This window comes from Adiantum capillus-veneris, chromosome 25, assembly GCF_014529385.1.
Source record: "Adiantum capillus-veneris isolate H3 chromosome 25, ASM1452938v2, whole genome shotgun sequence".
NCBI lineage: Eukaryota > Viridiplantae > Streptophyta > Polypodiopsida > Polypodiales > Pteridaceae > Adiantum > Adiantum capillus-veneris.
In genome coordinates this window covers 12,342,344-12,357,520 of record NC_140955.1, presented here as the reverse complement: position 1 = coordinate 12,357,520, position 15,177 = coordinate 12,342,344, and the positions used below count along the sequence as shown (strand labels likewise).

The 15,177-nt window shown below is 38.9% G+C and overlaps 1 pseudogene; it reads left to right on the top strand.

The window, feature by feature from the left end:
- The first annotated feature begins 8,765 nt into the window (after window positions 1-8,765).
- Window positions 8,766-11,067, top strand: LOC147424429 (uncharacterized; annotated as a pseudogene).
- Window positions 11,068-15,177: the final 4,110 nt, after the last annotated feature.

Below are 15,177 nucleotides of genomic sequence, written 5' to 3'. Positions count from 1 at the left end.
TTTGTGTTGTGACAAGTCATGCACATGCGAGCCTTTGGGGTGGGGGGGACCTTTGCAAATTCAACTGCAACTCAAAGAGGTGCATTTAGTGGATCAGGGGGTAACTTCAAAATACTTACCCCTCGTCGTGTGGGTGCCCCCCTTACTCTATTTCCCCCCGCTAAAATTGCAAACTCTTTGCTCGATTTCAAGCTTGGCTTGGAAAGAACTGGCAAAACTATATGTAAAAATCCGCAAATCCTTCAAATTTGGATTTCAAAGGGGGGAGTTTTAAGTGCGTCATTTCTCTCTCTAGTCTTTTGGTGAGCCCTAGTCTAGTGACTGTCGGTTTTGTTTTTCTCTTTCCTCTACAATTCTACTAGCTATGGACAAGTGTGTGGATCCTTCAATTGAGAGCTGTAATGGTAGGCCTTGCTTTTTCATCAACTTCTGCCATGCATCAAACCTACGACATTGTGTAGTCGTAGTGGCCTACATGGGATGATGGGAGAGCCCCATGTAAACACTCTATCAGATGATGATAGAGTGTGTCTAGCACCCTAGTTATTGGCTCTCTTAAACACTATATTAGAGTTAGAGAAAAACATTGAATTTGCCATGTGGCCTTATCCAACAAGCTCAATCCAATGGTCCACAATGGCTCCCAACTCCCAAGAGTTCCAAGGATTTGCTAAGGCCTTATGAAGGCAAACAACGATGAAATAGTGAAGACTCTTGTTTACATGAGTATGATTGGAGCACCATTGCCTATCTCATTTCCTCAGGATCTTGTCTTTTACATGTCTCATACTTTCTCATACATTCACATGGTGATAGGGCACCCTACGCTTCCAAAAGATGGGGTTCACCCAAGTTTGCCCTTCCCTATGGAAGGCAAGATTTTCAAGATAGTCCTTCAAAAGACAAGTATAAGGCTACTTTACTCTTTCTATTCTCTTACGTTATAAATTTGAAGTTGTAGATTATTTTCAATGGATGCAACAAGTCTAGGGAATTTCCCCAAATGTAACATTTTTGTTAGTGTGCCTAATGCATATGCATGTAGTCACTTAGGTGTGGTGCTCTTTTGCAGTGCAAAGTGTTCTAGGGAAGTGCATTTCTCGCAATGTCATATGTTGGGGTGCTCTAATTGGAAGATATACCCAAAATATGAAAGGTCAACAAGCAAAGTGCCCTAGAAAAGGTCATTTCTCGCAGTGTCATCTGTTGGGGCGTTCTAATTGCAAGATATACCCAAAACATGAAAGGTCAATAAGCTCTTGAACATTTTTGACAAGATGTAGTTGAGTGACATATTGTCTTTCTTATCTTATTCATCAAATGGCATGCATGCATCCCACACGAAGTATGCTTGTATTTCTCGTCTAGCATGCATGTCCGATTTATATGTAAAGTTCTCCCTTTTTGATCGCATCATTTATAAGCATATGTTATATGATCAACATTGACATATGGATGTCACGGCTTCTTTGTAAAGAGATGTTGCAATCTTTGATCAACTATTTTCAAAATGAGCATATGGTGTGCAACATGTAGGGTGCAAGGAAGAAATCAAGGACATCTATAACTACTATTGAATGGCCGGTTTCAAGTTAGTAATGACAAGATTGTAGAGACCACCAATAATACCTCTCTTAGATTTTCTTCAATGGATCCTCAAAAGTACCCACTTGGATCTATTTCCAATCTCCAAAGTTTTGAGAGCTCGCTGCTCTGTCGCTTGTGGATGTTGGAATGATGCAATCATAGCAACAGATCAACATAACATCAATTTGAGGGAAAGCTAATCCGACTAGTTCTTGGAGACATAGAATCATCAAATATGTAATTAGAGGACTCTCAAGAGAGAAACCTCAAAAACTAATGAAGAGGATTAAGCAAGAAGAGAGTTGCTAAACATGCATCACACAATCTATCACTCAAACTCTTGAAATCAAAATGGTAATCACACTACTCTCTTATGACTCACTTTAAACACACACACACACACACTTTTTCACCTTATCTGGCTATAATGCTTCATCCAACTACAAACACCTACACCTGAGCTATTGATATGGCTAGTGACTATTCTATGCTTTGACTTTGGGTTTTAATAACTAGTGCTTAAACTTCAATCTCTGGCTTGAGGATGGGAACTTTGTAGTGCTCTTGGCAAAAGCAACTGCCTAAACAACTAGAGCTCTTCTTTTGGGCTACTACCCTTTCTATAATAGCTCGGCTTGAGCAGTGAGTGAGTGTTGGTTTGTCTTGATCATCCCATCTAGCTATAAATGTCTCACCCATCTACAAACACTGCACTTGAGGGGTGTCGGTTTGACTTGGTTTATATCTCAACAATACATTTTTCTGTGTTACTTAAACCTAGATTATCTAGCCTATATTCATATGATGGAACTTATCCCTACAACTATTTTTGAGGATATTACCAGTAGGCCTAGGATATCGTTCTGATTGACACTAGATGGATCTCTTTATACATAACCTCAGAGTCCTTTGGACATGTGGGAACTAACCCCTTTGATGGTTTAAAATAACGTGGTATGGTTGGTACTAACCCTAAAACCTCACTCAATGGACTACTCAAAATTGGGGACGTACTGGGTACTCTCTCTTAAGCGTTGGTCCTAATCTTGAGCGTGTAATGATTGGCACTGTTGTTCGTTTGGTTATTGCTTTGCATTAATCCCTAGTCTCACTCTCTCTATCTCCCCTGCACCTTGGCCTTGGAGACAGGCTGGCATGGTGATGGTATGGCACGACTGGATCATCGGGATGCTTTACAAATTCTATGGGCTGAGCCTACAAATGTTGCCTCCCATATTTCATTGAGGAAACTGCTGTATTAAGGTGAGGGTGTCTCATCAGCCCCTCACTTAGCCTTGGTTTACAAGTGTGTGTGTGTGCGCGATGAAAAGGTTTAGCTCTGTATATTATTGCCAACTTTTACACTTCAAGTTTTGGTGGGTTGTGGGTGTGCGCTTCTTCATGCTCTTAATACATTATAGTTTGGTGATTATAGAGCAAGGCTCTTCTTCTTAGATTGGTACCATAACTTTTGATTTATTGTTTGCACTCTGCCGTAATAGGTTTATTTTCATGGGTTTTGAACTATGGAATTTATTGTTAATTTTTTTACTCTACTTGGAATGGGCAGACTGTCACCAGATGTTTCTGTTAAAACATAGTTTTACCTCTTCCATGAGACTGATTGAGAAAATGGTTATCTCCATCTCATTGGTTTTGATTAAAGGATTGTTGTTCAATTTGCATGCTCAGTCTTGCTGCTCTATTTAATCAAACATTGTGCATATTCCAGGTACAAACCTTTGAAAGGTTGGCACTTAAAAGTACCTGGTGTTGGGGAAAAGAATGACAGGATTAATGATAAGATTTCTTGGTTTAGCATGCCTAAATAATTTGCTTATATTTATGGACTGATCTTACTTATGATTATTGGGATGGAATTATAAACTTGTTTCTTCCAAAACCTACTTGATGTTGTTTTCAAAAAAGGTATAAATCGCGGTTATCTCGTAGTATTGCACTTACTGTATTAAACCTAAGGTTTGTTAATTTTGGGATTAATTGCGCAAGGCAGACTCCTTCCCATAATCCCTCTCGAATTTTGGTTAAATTTCCTACTATTTAAAAAAACTAAGTTTAATATGGATTGTGTTCTGCTTGGACCATTTACTCCCTCAGGGTGCTTTTGGTAGCCCCTGATAGGATTTATATCTTCTCAATGGGTATGAATAATGGGAAGTGTAGAATAATTTTTTTCTCTCAAAACATGATGTTGATTAGACTGTTTCACCTAGTATCTAACATACCCAACATATCTATTCTGTATACTTGGTGACATCTATTTCGTGACCTACCAAGGGTGGATTCTACCATTTATAGATTACATAAACCAAGAACACATATAGACAGAAAATCTCTACTCTTTTCTTGGACTTTTTTCTTCCTTGGCGTGCTTTGAGAATCTCTTAATATGATACTTTTCTCAAGGTGATTGTAAGATCCTCAATTTTTGGGTCTCTTCTAACAATATGAAAAATAAATTTTAATATCTATTTCGTCGAATTTTGATTGTTGACAACATTGGAAAGTCATAATTATGTCGGGATGTTAAGGTGTGGCGTAGTTTGGGTACGGTTTTTATTAGTTGGTTAGAGACTGTTTGGATGGTCAACTTTAATGTAAAAATTGAATGGTAAGTGGGAGAGTTGACCACCAAAAAGCAAAGACTTGTTTTTAAGAAAGAAAGAGTCTTTTTAGAAAAGAGAGGAGTAGCTTAGTTTAGAACCCTTTTCTTCTTCTTAAAATCTCTAAATCGTGCGTCGAAATCTGTGTCCTCATAAAAAAATTAAAATATTTTTTTTTTGAAAAGCTACGAACGTGCGCAAACTTGTCTCTCCTTGCTCACTCCATTCTTAGATAGTGTTTTTGACCTTGAGAGCCTATATATTGTTTCATCATGTTTTACACGTTGATTTATGCACATGATGCATTATAGTCACGCATGTGCATAAAGAAGCGCTTTTTGTTTCACGTCATAAAAGCGGTAGGAATACTGACTTTCCTCCCAATGAAACAAACATGATCTCTCTTTGTTTGGAGTAGACTTCTTTGCTCCTCCAAAATATACATTACGCACAGAAATCCAATTGGCGCTGGCTTCATCTGCCATAAATCCCCTGAACTCTGGCTTATCAAAACCCTGTTGCTTAACCGCATCGTTCAGCATCTTCCAAAATTCAATCTGAGCATATTTCTTTTTCACGCTAAACTCAACAGTTGCGATGGTGAGTAGCTCTCGTACATAACGTCATAGACATGCGCTGACATAGTCAGCCATCCTTGAACACGATGAACATGATCAAAGTGCACCCACATTTTCTCCAAATTACCTCCAAGACGCATGCGATTCACCAAATCAACTCCACTGCCCGGTCCCTTAATTGACATTTTAAATACCTGAGGTTGTACTTTATCACCCAATTGGCCTGGAAAAAGGATACTATGGATAAAAGGATATCTGCACTTGCTTTTCAAGTCAAGCACTGCCTCAAGACCTTTTGAAGTGATATTCTTTGATCTTTTTGCAGACTCCAAACTTGTTCGACTCTCCTTTTATTTGACAGGGGATTCATACTGTCAAGGAATTCAGCAAATTCCAAATCTTCAATCATAGCACTTGCAGTTGAACCTGCTCCAATAAGCTTTTCCATGATAAGATCATTAGTGGTGGCCCGCTCCAATTGTTTCGCAGTCACCAAAGGGTCCGGACTTGCTCGATCAAGCGACATTTCATCTGTGTGACTTTCCACCATCTGACTCCTCCCTTCTGCACATGGATGATTATGTTCTCGAAGGTGCAAAGCACACCTAGTACAATTATGCTTATCTCTAGGCAAACAATAGTAAATAACTGCAGGACATATAGATACACATTTGGGAATTTGTCCACAATGAGTGCATACCAGTGTGCCATACTGAGAAGAGATCAATCCTTTAGGACTAGATTTAACAAGCCGACCTCGCCATTGAGACTCATTGAACATATTTGAGCGCAAATAAAAGGGAAAATCAATGTTGATAAAGTGCAAATGCCCAGAGCATCTACTAAATCTGACAATTCCATTAAAATTATCACTGCTACAAGTGACATACTCTGTCCACATGTGATTATCATGTCTTTGCTCCATACCACTCATACCTGAAGAATTACCAGATGGCGGTAACTCAAAAGCAATATACCCATCATAATGAGCTGGGGAGCTCATCAATACAGACCACTTTCTTGGCTTGATGGAGGGCAATATATAAATTGCTTTGCAATGGCATGCACTTAATCATGTCAATGACACTCACATTGATCTCAGAGAGAGATACGTTCTTGTCTTTCATGTCTTGAGAAACTCTGCCAATGCCACCATCAATCTGATCCTTAGTTCTCATATCCACCTTGTAGAACTGGTGTTGTTCATGATCAAGCATAAAAGTTTGCTCACCATCTGATGATATAGTAGCTTCTACCTTGACTTGCGGTCCAGATAATGTTAGTGGACGAAGACAGAAATTAGCATCACGAAGTTCAAAATGTTCTTGCAAAGAAGCAACTCTCAAAGAATAAATTCTGGTATCAAACATAAGCACTAGCTTCTGTCCACGCCCTGGACCAAAAACTGTAATGCATCTCTCCATGGGTTAATAGTGTGTTTAGCAGAAGGTAAGAATATCAAAGAGCAGTGGCATGGTTTTGATTGATACAGAGGGTCTAAATAGAATAGATTGATATCCTTAAAATTCTATCCATAACCACAAGCCGCCAGGAATATTGCACGTTCTTGTTCCCATGAACAACAATTACTATTTTATAAAACAACTCACTATATAATATAGTCACAACATGAAATATAAAGTGCTTAAAAAACGAGCTTTCTTTTAGTTTTAAAAACACTAAAAAAGAACCTATTTTAGTTTTAAAAACGCTAAAAAAAGGAGCTTGCTTTTAATTTTCAAAACACTAAAAAAACGAGCCTGCTTTTAGTTCTTTGAGTTTTACGATTTTCACTCAATCGAGCATAGTAATGATTTTTCGAGCTTCACCTACCTAGTTAAATGTCCCATGCACAATATCCCATGCCGAAGTTACGGGTGTTTACACACTGCTAAGTGTTTTTGGCTTATTAAATTCTAAGACAAGTTTTTGCGTGCTGAAAAGAGTGGTTGCATATTGAGTTTGTTAGAGAGGTCACCAATGAAATTAAAAGGAGCTATACCACAGTACTATGGGAGATTGAGCATGCGACAATAGCTTAGGTTTAAAGGATGGGGGTGTGTCAGTTCATGGCTGCTCTTAGTTAATAAAAGGAAAAATTGCACATTTACCCCTCTAATTTGCGGGAATTCCCAAAATACCCCTCAAATTTCAAACATTCCAAAAAAAGCCCGAATATTTTGTCACAAATTCCTAAAATGCCCTTCAAGTTTTCCAAAATTCTCAAAGTACCACTGGTCGCGAGATTAAATTTTCTTGAATGGCAAAATAAATTGTAGCTTTTCATAAGAAGACTGACTGTCTATCAATAAAAGATGCTAAAAAATAGAGTTTAGGTATGTTACATAGGCTTTGGAGATGAATTTTGTTTTTATTTTTAGATATAATTGCCCTTTTTGCATGGTAATTTGTGACAAATTACATGCTAAGAACTCAAAAACGAATCTAAATTGTCAAAAAGAATTAAAGCTAGAAAATCTTGAACAATCCAATCGACATAGATGCAAGGGTCATGGTTTCATTATGTGAAAGGCTTGTAGGCCCCTACTGTACTTTTTTAACGCTAGCAGATCCTTAATAATATTTTTTAATGCATCTAACTGCTCGCCTCTCTCACAGGAATCTCTCTCTCTACGTTTTTTGCGCAATATCCTTGGCAAATCTCCTGCGCTTTCTTGCCTTCTTGCCTTCTTGCCTGCGCTATTGCCTCAGCAAATAATATTTTTTAATGCATCTAATTGCTCGCCTCTCTCACAGGCATCTCTCTCTCTGCATTTTCTCCGCAATATCCTTGGCAAATCTCCTGCGCTTTCTTGCCTTCTTGCCTGCGCTATTGCCTCAGCAAATCTCTTGCTCTTTCTTGCCTTCTTGCGTGCGCTATTGCCTCAACAAATCTCCTGCGCTTTCTTGCCTTCTTGCCTGCGCCCTTTCAAGACTTCTTGCGTAGCCCTTGTAGGTTAATCTCTCAAGCCTTATATTTAAAACCTCTACTGCCTCGCCGTTCTTGAATCTCGAGACTCGGGAGCAACTCAAACCAAGCTTGGAGAAGGGAGAAGGGAGTCTACCTCGGCCCGGAAACCTCCTGCCAGGTACATTTGCAAACTACTTGTAGCCATCCACGCCGGCGTGGATGGCTACATGTAGTTTTTTTTTTCAATGCTTTAGATAACATTTGTAAAGCTTATGTTTAAATTAAAATTAGAAGCCTTCTGTAAACTGTAATGCTCTCTGTAAATCTTGAATCGGAGTTGAACCTGGGCTTATATAGCCCTCCCACAACCTAGAGCCTTGGCAGCGTGCCCTGCACATCATGAGAGAGATGTTGGAGGGGTAGTGCACCCCCCACAAAGAGAGAGAGAGAGAGAGAGAGAGAGAGAGAGTCTCAGAGACAATCTTTCGATCAAGGCAAGGTACTCCATGGCCTTCCAATTGCTTTCCAAAGTCGGACCTCCAACTCTTCTAGCATTTCTTGTGTTGGGATAAGTTGCCAAAGCGCTGCCGGGATTAACTAAACTTTGTATGGCTTTCTTATCATTATGATTCTAAGCCTAAACTACCTGTAGCCATCCACGCCGGCGTGGATGGCTAGAAGGAGTTTTGAATGTGAAAATCTACCTATTTGTAAGCTCTCTCTGGAAATCTTCAAAGCTGCATAGCTTCTCTTAAAACTACCTGAAGCCATCCTTGCCGGCGTGGATGGGTAGAAGGAGTTTCTTGCGACATTGGTTTAGGGGTAGTGATTCATTCTCACATTGAATTTAATCATGTTTTATGAAGCTCATTAAGCTTCCTCAAGCTATCCACGCCGACATGGATGTCTAGAGGGAATTTATCAAGATTAAATTTTATAATTTATCATGCTTTTGAAAAAAATTTCAACTCCCCTCTAGCAATCCAAGCCGACATGGATGCTTAGGTGGAGATCAATAAGATAAAATTTTGATTTTTTGAATTGCCTCTAGGCATCCGCGTCTGTATGGACGCCTAGTGGGAATTTTAGTGAAGTAAATAAATTGTTTTTGGTTTTGTTTTGCAAGTCCTTCAATTCGTGGACGAGGTCGCAGAGGGAGACAGCTTTCTTCAACTCAAGCTTCCAATATCTTAGAGAGCAGTGATCAAATAAGTGCAGTCTCTGTCACAGATATGACAGATGGTTTGGAGACACAGGAGAAGGAGATGCAAAGTCAGGACTTGGGGCTTGGCTCCATAAATGAAGTTGATGAATCTCTTGCCCCACAAGAGGCATGTTTTCAAATAGTGCCTTATGTCATAAGAGATGAAGTAGCAGTAGAGCCTGAGACAAGGGAAGAGCACAAATTTTACATGCATAGAGGACAAGATATTCTTAAATGTACTCGCATGTTTAGTTGTTTTGATTGTCCACCAATTCCTTTATGTCGATTGATCCCTTATGCAAGGGTGAGAGGCTTACGAGATGATGTTAGTGGATTGAAAGCTGCTTTTGCGGAGGGCTACATGCAAGAAAAAGGAGCTTTTATTGTTTCAATTTGGAATTGCAAGAAGGAGGAAGCTTATGTGATAGGTATTTCATATCTCTGCTTTGGTCTTTCCTACTGTTTGTTTCTATGGTGTTTTTTGTTGTTCTCATAAATAGTAGTTGAGTGTGCTTTTCTGCCTATGGTTATCTTTTTTGCAGAGGACCTTATTACTTCATGGGACCCAATATGGGTTGATATACATAAAGAGTTTGAAATTGAGCTTTCTAAAATACCAAATCTTCAAGTTCTCTCTAATAAAATGTTCTACGTTTGGGAGGGTAATCATAGAACGGTCGCTTGGATGGCTGCTATCAAAGAGAGATTCTCCATTGATCGAGAGAAACATTGTAGTGTGCTTTGTACAGTTATTGATCCTGCTCGAGTGCCAAAGATAGCTTTTCTTAGTAGCTTGCAAAGAATGAATTTGTAAGCTTCATGACTTTCTATATATTTTAGCCGAAGATTTCTATGTTGTGTTTCTGACTTTGTGTATATGACCTTGGAATAGCATGAATACACATGCTCTTGTAGTCACGCATCTTAGGGATGAGCTTGTCAACTGCTCCCACATTTGTGCAGCAGATCATGAAGCCTATGTAACAGGGCTACTAGAAAAAGATCAAAAGTTGATTGCTGCAGTCCGTAAGAAATACTCAAAGGGTGTGGAGCCTTGGTACCCACTTACTCGTCGATACTTGGGAAAGCTTTTATACGATGTGAGTGTCTTTGGCTTGGTTTTTTGGAACGATCTTATATTTGCTTTTTGTGAAAATTACATATATTAAATTGTGTATTGAAGGTTAAAATATCCAAGTAATTGAGCCAAAGAGTATGTGCTTGTTTTTTGCAAATTATTTATTTTTAAGTATGTGTTGAAGGTTCAAATGTCTTAGGAATTGAGCCAAAGAATAGAGCAAGCTAGGCACACAATGACAAATCAAGAACTTATAAAAGAGGAGGAGAAAATATTGAATGATTTAGCACTCAAATATGGAAAGCGCGTTGGGAAGGTGGTTGAATTATTTTTGTTTTGGGTGTTTTGCACTTAGTTTAATAGCTATTTAAACTTGGTTTTCTATTCGTTGATCAAAAACTGCAGTTGCTAAATATTGGTGATCCGAATCTTGGACCGGATTGGATGGTTCGAGTCCTTGCACTCAAATGGGGTCTTGATAGTTGGGCTACGCTTGAGAAACTGAACTTGATTGCTATGCATGATGCTCCTGTCTTGAGCAAACTATTATGGGTTTCCTTGCTTGAGGCAGATAAGATTACTAGATCCTCTTATGGTTTAAAGAAAGGAGATCATGTGTATCGCATGTGAGTAAAGTTTCTTTTGACTTTCAAGAATCTTTGATGTAGATTTGCTAGTTTTTTGTGATTATTTTTGTTTTTTCTCATCTTCCTTGTTATGTAGTTGGATCCGTAGAGAGGGCCTTCCACAAAGGATTTTTTATAGGGCCACAAAGTTTCTGGAGGACTTGAGCAACATTGCTGGTGGTATTTTGTTGCCTCATGATTGCTCTCTTGCCTCTTACTTTGAGGAGCTCAAGTTTGAAGCAGGACCCTATCTTTATCCTTTGGAGACCTCTCTTGAAGCTAAGACAAAAGATGTTGACAAGCAAGCTATGAAGAAAGTGGAGACGGTATGCATGGCATCTCAGCGGCTAGCCTACAGGTCAAGCTCATCATACTTTTATTTCAAGCTTTTCATAATTACGAAGTATGTAGTGATGTTATTTTGTTATTTTGTTTTAGATTTCTATTATTCTTGGTTGAAAAAGGATTTCTACCAGGGATTCCATTCTTAGCTAAGCAGTGGGCACAACTATCTATTGGGGAAGGATGCATGTACTCCCCTTCCATGCATAAGCTCACTACTTGGGAGATGGAGGCATGCCCATGGTGGATAGACATGGCTTGTGGGCATGTATTGGCGAGAGAGAGAGAGAGCTTCATGATACTATGAGAGTTGGTGGCACATCCGTCGATGTGCCTCTCCCTCTTAGAGTGGATGAGGTGATATCGGGTAAATGGTTACTCAAAACAGTCTCAAACATAGTTTGTCTAAGAGATTTAAATTATCTTTTTCCTAAATTTTTTTTTTTACATACCGGTAATATTGTGTTTTTTTTATTTTTTCAAGCTACAAATACTTCTCGCAAGGGAAAGGAGGTGATTGTTGAGACTAGGGTGGATGCAAACATGGAGCGAGAGCATGGTGAGCTTTCACTTGTGATGCAATCGTTTGTTTCGTTCATTTATTGGAGTTAAGTCACTTTGTTTAGCCTCTTGTATCGTAGTACCTCTTGGGGAGATTGTTGCAAAGAAAACCATTTCTTTTGTCTACATCGTTGATACTTCCTTGTCTTCTCTGTCCTCATTGCCTGACTCACAATGCATGCCCATTTCTAGGGACTACATAGCCATTGTTGCTGATTTTAGGGCCGGTGTTCGACATCCGTCATGGATTCGCGTTCATGAGCACATGGGATGTGCACGCCTCGATGGGACCTTGTGTGTGCGTGGTGGGAGAACAGTCGCATGGGCTGCTGATTTTATTTTTTTGGATCTTCCCTTTGGTGGTTTCCCATTAGCCTCCCCTGTTGTACCCGTTTGGGATATTTGTAGTGAGGATCATGTTTGTGCAGGCATGCAACTTGCATATTCGAGTTTGTCAGACTCAGGGTGGTTGTTGATCATGGTCTCTATGGCAGGTTTTTGCTTCAATCATAATTTTTTACAATACTTGTCGGTTTTTGTTGTGTGTTTTCTATTGTGACTTTTGAAACCTCTTGCAGGAGATACCATTGGCTGGGTTGAGAGATTTTGTTGTGCATCAGAGATGGCTATTCATCGCCGCATTGTGGTCCTCCATCATGGAGCTTATGGTTATGATAATAGCTTTGGTGGTCGGATTGAGGTAATGCTCTTCTACATATTAACTTGTTTGTTTCTCATTTTGGTGTGTTGTTATTATTGTGATTGCCCTCTAATTGTCTATGTGGTGGTGTACTATCATTGTTCTCTCTTACTTATGGTGCATAGGGTTGGCATGCAACCACCTTGCTTTGTGGTTGAGAGCACCCCACTATTCCATCGGCTTGGCATGCAGCCTTTGGATTCTTACATGATGCACCATCATCCAGAGTCTTCTCTAGCCAGATCATCATCAGGGGAGTCATGGCATGGTGGCTTGCAACAAAGTCACTCTTTTATTGCATGTTTTGTGGAGCTCATTGTAGGCCTGGAGGTCTTTGTTTGGAGTTGGGATGTGGTACAACGCCCATATTGGTAGCATGCTTAGGCACATGGCGGGTGTGTATAGCAGTTGACATTGATGACACTTTGATTTCAGATTATGTGCAACCATTATTTCACCCTAAAAAGTGAAGTAGAGAGGGAGCCTCCACCTCTCTTGATGTTGATGATGTGGGTGACATGCCTTCGCGTGTCAACCCCTTTGATGACTAGTGAGAGTCCACCTTACACTTCATTTCTCCCACCTATTTTATGTTTCCATCATACTTTTATGCTATTTTGTCACTTTTTTGTATCATTGTTTAGTATTTGAAAATTATGGATAATGATTCAAACAACAATTTGAGATTTCTTGTGCTTTTATGATGTATATTTTGTATTGCTTGCATGTGGATTGTGAGACTTATCTTTTTCTTTTTGTATGAAAGTGTGTTGCAAGTTTATGTTGAGGGGATTGCAAAAACCATGGCTGCTGATATACGATACGATTTTGACACCCACAAGAAATGTAAGAGATGCAATGTCTTTATTGATGACGAGTGTGACTCTTCATAATCATGAGATAGAACCATAGCATTTCTTGTTGTTATTAGAGTGCAGAGGCACGACATGCTATTCTCTATATTCCACTAAATATTCCGCTTGTTATCTTACAACTCTAAAGAAATCTCTCTTTTTTTTTGTATAAGATATGGCAATTCTCTCTTAGTATAGTTTAGAAACTTTGTAGATGTATGAGCATTGTTCATTTTCATTAGATTGCTCCATAAAATTAAAGTTAAATAAAAATTATGGTGTTGAATGTAGTTGTGGATCATTGCATGGTTTTTAATAGCTTTGCTACTAGCTTGGGTTTCTCATTGCTCAACATCAAGTATCAACTGCGCAAAAGAATCTAGAGTTTAATTTTGAACAATTATATTGCTATGATTACTTAGGGATTCAAGATCCTACTATTATTAAAGTAGGATCTTCATTCATACTTCTTATCAAAACCCATTTGGTTTCTTTATTTCATTTGCTCGAATTTTCCTTCGCTCGAAAAATCTTGCTCGCCATACGGTAAGACTCGTCGTGCCTCACCCAAGTAGGATAGAGAGCTCACCCGTGTGATGTGATTGGATTATGGTTTATGGTTTATGGTTTTTTGGATTGGATCATGAAGTGATCAAGATGGTTATGACAGACATGTAAGGATAGAGACCCTGTACAGTCTAATTGTTTGGAAAAGGATTGTTTGTGCATCTCGGAAGTGCTATTGTGATTGGACTCTTGTGTTATGTTTCTCATGGCAGCGTCACTACAAGACTAGTGATAGCCGTTTTTCGGCTCTCCATAATTGCTATACTAAGTTACTCCACCCTACCAAATTCACCCAAACGCTATGGCTATCCCTACCATTTCATTGTACATAGGCGTGTGTGAGTTAGGGGGCTTTTCCCATATCTTCTTAAAAAACCCTCAGCTAGCTAGTCACTGGGCTAGGTGAGCCAAAAAAAAAAAAAAAAAAAAGTATATTATGGCCTCTTTGTGTGTAAATATTTCATTGTATATATGGCCTAAATATAGGGATTTTTTATAATTATTTTGGTATTTTATTTAAATATTTCTACTTAGGTGTGTGTTTTATTAAACCTATGTACACCTTCTTTCATCCTCTTACACCATAATTATTTCATTTTTTTATTTTTTATATTTTTTATTTGCCAATATGTACATACTTTAACCTCATATTTTTCCTTTATACAAATCACTCCCACATTTTCACCCTCACCCTCGTGAAAACAAAAAATTGATTTCTACTCATTGGTCAAGTTTATTATATTATTTACTTGCATACCTTTTCCTCTTTCACCCAAAATAATTCAAAGAGGGACCATATCATATGATTCCAATATCTTTCCATATCCATAACTCCTCCATATTTTTATTATTATTTTTACTCATTATTCTAACACCATGTGCTCATTGAGCTAAAGTCCATGAATAGTCCATACACTAGTCCCACCATGTATATATTTCTTTATTCACCAATAATCCTCCTCCATGCATGTGTCAAGGGCAACTTGGATGCTTTGTAGTATGATATGACAAAGGAGGGGCTCACTCTTGGATGCATTGTACAAATTCAACAAAGGAGGGGTCCACTAAAAGACTTTTGCAAGCATAAAAACAGGCTTTTTGGTGAGAATTTTGGCACCTATCTCCACTCCGAATTTGGAGCAGTGGTCAAAAAAGAAAATGTAGCCCACGCTCTGAATAATCACCTCAAATTTTTTCATGATTTTTGGAGCTACCAGCGGTGAGCTATGATTTTTTGAGTGGACCCCAGTCTGCCCACTTTTTTCACAAGTAGCCCATAGTCTTCTCTCACCTCTTTCCACACTTCTACACACACACACACACACACACACACACATTTCTCTCAATCCCTCACTCAAACCTGCACCTTCAATGGTTTCTCTCACCTTCTTCACCATTAACCTCCCCACTTACTCCCATAGCTCTCATATGAGCTCTCCATGTACATACACCATCTCTATGCCTCTCTCTATTATCTCCAAAGTACAATTCCATCTTACTCCTTATATATATACATAAATTCAGCATGTGTACCATGCTTAACCT